Below are 5,688 nucleotides of genomic sequence, written 5' to 3' on the forward strand. Positions count from 1 at the left end.
TGGAATACGGCCCTCAATGATGAGCCCACACAGGTGTCTCCACCTAGGAAAACCACCTCACCCCAGGCCATACCCATAGGATGACTATGATTGATCAGTTTGGGAGGGAACAAAGGCCCAGTCCCCTTGATTCAGCCTGGAACACTATGAGAGGTTATCTCAGCTTCAGAACTCACTGTAGGGTCGACTGAGGCCTCTGTAGGGACTACACCAAGGTTCATCCTCCACCTCTGCCAAACTCTACTTGCTTCCTTTCCTTCACAGGTAGCGGTCCTGACAGTACTCCCTAATAAACCTCAGGCAAGTTCATCTCCATCTCAGCTTCTGCTATTGGGTCACCCAACCTGTAGAAGTTGGTGCCAGGATGCTTCAAGAAAGGAGATGGTAAGACAGGATTGTGGAGCTGGATCCTTTGCCACCCAGCCGACAAGGACACCAGCACTGGTTAAGTGGAGTTGGGAGAGTCCCTGGTGAACTGGGGTTGTAGGCTGGTGGAAGGAAATGCACGGGCCGGGTCATGAGGGAAACTGTAACTATACGAGAAACAAGAGGGAAATTGTAACTGTAAGAATGAGGGAATTGAGTGTAGATAAGCTCGACTGATGCACTAGAAAAAAGTAATGAAAGGTTTAAAATAATTAATCAGCAGTTAAAAGCATGGAAAAAGTGATGGCCTGCACCAAGGGAGGCAGAAACACCATCACTGACAGGAAGGATAAAAAGGCTCAGAAGATGGGTATCAAGAATAGATATACTATATGAGATTGGAAAACTTACGAAAAACTGTTCCATGTGTTCCATGGGATACACAATTTTCGAAAGTAATAAGGAATGTTTAGTAAGAGGGGCACCAGCATCACTAAGAAATTCCATAATGGCCCTCCTATACAGGCCTAGACTGAGGGTAGAAAACACCCCTGCTGAGCTGGGCTCACTGACAGCACTAGAAATGACAGGACTTTCCTCCCAAAACAGAGACTAGGGGGCAGGATATCATCATTAGAAACCTATTACCATAGACCCCATAGGGTGGGCTCTCACTTACCAAAGCTGATACAGGTTTCTGACACATGTCAAATGTCTAACCCACTAGCAGCAAAACAAAAGCCAAGTCTCCAACATGGCATCATACCTTGAAGAGACCAACTAGCCTCTTACTGGCAAGTTGATGATACTGGATTCCTTCCACTCCAAAAGGTGAAGCAATTTGTTTTGTCAGGAATAAATACATATTGCAGGCATGGTTTTGTCTTTACTGCCCACTGGGAATCAACTATCACCATGCTCTAAGAGCTTACAGTGTTTGAACAACAGGCATGGGATCCCATCATATCAGACCAAGGACCCAGTCTTTAGCAAAGGAGGTATAAAGTGAGCGCATGACTAGGAGACCCACTAGTCACATTACATATCACATCACCCAGAAACCACCAGCCTGATACAGTGTTGGAATGGGCTGGTGAAGGCACAGCTAAAGCATAAACTTGAAAGTGACACCTACAGAAGATAGGGTGCCATCTTCCAACATGCAGTGTCCACTTTAAAATAGCAACCTTTATATAGTGCTATGTGCCCAACAGATAGAATTCATGAGTCCAGAAAGAAGGAAGGAAGCAGGAATGGCCTTCTGACCATTAATCTTGTGATCCACCTGGGGAATTTGTACTTCCTGCTCCTATAAGTCTAGGCTCCACAGGTTTAGAGGTCTTGATTCCCAAAGGGAAAATGTGTCCAAAAGGGGACAGAGCATGACTGCTGCCCAGGAACTTGGGCTCCTTTTGTGAAAGGACCAGCCGGCAAAACGAGACATCACTATCTTGGCCATAGAGAGGGTCCTGATAACAAGAACAGAGGAGGCAGGGCAGCTGCTACACAAAGGAGATGTTGGCTGTCCTGATACCAGCTACAGTACCTATAATTCTTCCCACTAGCTTTCCTTTTCTAAGTTGCCACCATGAAGGGAGACTCACAAGAATGCTGAAAGAGCTGCTCCCAGACCGCATATGAAGAAATGGATCCAAGTGGCACACAAGGTGTATGGACGGTGGTGGATGCCTGGTCTCCATTCAGGAATGAAGGACTTATTCTCCTGGCCGTTAGGAGTGCTCTCAACAGAAAACCCTCAGCTATCAGCCCCCTACAGGCATTTCCCCAAATGAAGCAAACACACTCATGCCATTTCAGGACAATTCTGAAGGGTCATCCCAGCTTCAGAACACCCATATGGTCCACTGAGGTCTCTACAAAGACAGCATCAAAGCTCAACTTGTCCCTCTCCTCAATCCTGCTACCTTTCCTTCCTTCCACAGCTGTAGATTCCAAGAGCACTTCCTAAGAAATCTCTTGTATGTTCATCTCTGTCTCAGAACCTAATTCCTGGAGAACAATGTATCCATGTCAGGGGAAGAGGGGCTTTTGATCACCTACCCAGAAGGGTAAGAGCGTGTGACACACAGCAACGATGGTACCACCAAAAGCAACACTATGAAACACTGTGAAAAAGAGAACTGGGCAAGTGAGCAAGGAGGGAGTGAGCAAGAAAGATGCTGTAAAGGAGATGCAACGTGAGCAAAGGAAAGGACCTCCTGAGATAAGGTCTTGGAGAACAGAAGGAATTTGGGCCCTAAGGGTCATCAATGTCCTCTTACATAGGAAGGACAGAGACTGAGAGCAGTAATAGTTAAGGAGAAATGGTGCTATTTGAAGTCCCCTTCTTAATAACCATCTAAAGATACCCATCCTACTGTCCATCAAGATGGACCTTAACTCTCCCCTTTGTGTCTCCCCCTTCTCTTGTTAATCTAATGTTTTTACTAGCATCTATAAAACCCATGAGGGGAAGCTTGGACAACAAATTTGATAAGACTTCTTGGACTGGGGCGCCTGAGTGGCGACTGCCTTCGGCTCAGGCCATGATCCCAGGGTCCAGGGATCAAGTCCCGTATTGGGATCCCAGCTCAGCAGGGAGCCTGCTTCTCTGACCAAATAAATAAATAAATAAAATCTTTAAAAAAAACAAAAAGGCTTATTGGACTGTTGCTTGATTTTGCAGCAGAAAATTTACATGGGGGGGTGCATGCAAAAGTGTCCTGCTTAACCACAGTGTTTATCAGGACCTAGGTAATGGGTATATTCAGTGGGTGAGTATAAAGCCAAGATCATCATAAAGCCAGTCCCACATGGCTTGCATATGAAGCAGATCAGCTGCTTGATGTAGGACATTCCACTTGGAATTTATAGGGATTGTTAACAGTATCCCTTGTCAGGGTAAAGAGACTTCACAATGGCTTTTATCCAACCCAGCAGGCTGGCCATTTCCTCAGGAATAACCCTCTGTGTATCTGGATGGTGTATAGCCATCTGGATGGTTCCACAGTAACCAATGGGTCCTGTAACAACCCAAACATGCTCTTCCATTCTGAAGCATGTAAAAACAAAAATACTGCCCCTAAATTCATCATGCTCACAGTCCATTTCAATAAAGGTTCTTCAGGAAGTTGATGATCTTAATCTACAAAATAAAACAACTCTCTCACATTGTACCTCCTGGTTTCAGTAGTTTCTTGGTTTTGCCCTCTCCCATGTGGCCAATCTTCTTATGACCAGAGTCTTAGAGGTACTCTGTTTTCCCCATATAATTTTTCCCTTCAGGGGCAGATTTGAGACCAGTGGTGAAAACTCAGATTAGCTAAAATCTGAGCTTGGTCCAGCATCAAGGACTCACCAGCGTTCTCCTTCCTTTCATTTTTTCTATTATAGAGAACAACAACCAAAAGATTATATTGTTTGCCTTTTTCATATTAGTTTCCATCACCTTTAGCATCCAATGAATCAATTCCCCAGGAGTTGGATCTACCTCTAAATTCCATTGGTAAATTTTACCTTTAGTAATTGGTTACAGCACAATTACTATTCCACACTTTGGGTAACTATGGAATCAAAGGTTCCACCCTGGAATCAAAGGTTCCTCATCCTTTCCTCCACCGTTTCATCTTCTTTACCCAAACTACACGTTTCCATGAGCTAGGGCCTGGCTAGCAAATCCTACGTCTGATACCACTTCTAGTGACACCACACAATTCTCCAATTCTCCAAAACCAACTGGCTGTTCAACAACTCAATTAAATTCTGACACTACCTGGAGTTAACATCAAATCCCACAAATTAAAGGACTCAGTCCCACCAGATTGTCCAGCTTCAGATGCCAGTGGCAAGCACCAGGTTGCCACCAGCACTTCTGATCAACCAGTTACAAATTCTGGGGTTCTATGACACTCTCCTCAGGTTTGCTATTTTGCTGGAACAGCTCACAGAACTCAGAAAACACCTTACTTATATTTACCAGTTTATGACAAAAGGTACAGGTCCAGAATAGCCAAATGGAAGAAATGCACAGGACGAAGTATAAAGGGGAGTGATGTCACGGAGCTGCCAGGTGCTCTCCAGCTGTGACCCGTACTAGCAACTGAGTAAATTCACCAACAGGAAACACTCAAGAGATTGAGAGCTCATTCTGGAGTCCTCCTCCCTTCCCCGCAGGTTGAGGGTGGAGCTGAAGTTTCTCACCCTCTAATCACTTCCTCTTTAAGTCACCGGCCCCATCCTGAGGTTATCTGGGGGCCCACCAGAAGTCACCCCTCATTAGCATAAGTTTAGGTGTGATTGAAAAGGGCACGTATAAATAACAAGGAAGTTTTAAAAGATTTTAGTTCTGTGCCAGGAACAGACACTGGAGACAAAGATCAAATATATTTCGTACTATACCACAATTACTCTGAGATGATGAGGAAGAGTCACTTAAAAGAAATTCTCAAAGAATTGCCAGGACTTGGTAGTTCTGAAACTCTTGGAGAAGAACTCTAGAATTAAAGAGCTCACAGGTTTGAACTGCTGTTCTGCCAATTAACTTCCCCATGCTTCATTTTCCCCATCTGCAAAATGTAAGTAATAACAGCATCATACTTACTTCTTAAAGTCGTTCCAATTGAAGACAGTATTATAAAGTGTCTGGATCCATGCGGGAACGTGTATAGAGCTCAGTAAATGTTAGCTTTCACCAACATGGATACACGGGGGTGGGACACACAAGTTCTAGTCCCTGTTCCTGGCTCTCCTGGCTGTACGCTCTGTACCCCCTCCTTAGTCACTAAACTATCTCTGGGCCAGTTTTCTCATCTGTAAAGTGAATGTGTGGGTGTCCCCACGAGTTCAGGGACCCTTCCATCAGGAAAAGTCTGCGTCAAAAGTGACTCAAAGATTCTCAGTCAGGGTGATTGAAGGGTGCTGGTGCCAAGGGCAGAACATCAAAGATGGAAGGGAGGCGCTCTCTGGCCAGAGGTAACACACTCGGCGACCAGCTTGGTCACCAGCTTGGTCGTGCTCTCCCCGCGCCTCCCTTCCCGAGTGGGCGGCCGAGTGGAGTGCCAAGTGGGTCTGGAAGTTAGCTGCCCCAGGAATTTAGTCCAGGTTTGGAGAGTCGAGGCTTTCACCAGACACACCACACTGCACCCACACACAACAGGTTCGTGGGCGACTGCAGCGCCCTTCCGCGGTTTAGACCGCAGGGAGCTTCCCTCCGCCCAGCGGCCCGCGCAGGCGCCGACGCAGTTGGAGGAGGGGAGGGGGCGGGGCGGGGGGCAGGGCGGGGGCGGGTCCCGGGCGCTTGGTTCTCTCCACCTCCCCGGCGCT

At 46.4% G+C, this 5,688-nt stretch overlaps 1 protein-coding gene across 3 annotated transcripts in view; it reads right to left on the reverse strand.

The window, feature by feature from the left end:
• The window catches only part of CAVIN3 (caveolae associated protein 3), a 48,061-nt gene extending 42,482 nt beyond the window's left edge, over positions 1-5,579 (reverse strand). For all 3 annotated transcript variants that reach the window (XM_082749108.1, XM_082749107.1, XM_082749106.1), the window contains exon 1: positions 4,967-5,579. The gene's annotated coding sequence lies outside the window, so the exon portion shown is untranslated. The remainder of the gene's footprint in view (positions 1-4,966) is intronic.
• Positions 5,580-5,688: the final 109 nt, after the last annotated feature.

This window comes from Mustela nivalis, assembly GCF_964662115.1.
Source record: "Mustela nivalis genome assembly, chromosome: 9".
Taxonomy (NCBI): Eukaryota; Metazoa; Chordata; class Mammalia; order Carnivora; family Mustelidae; genus Mustela; species Mustela nivalis.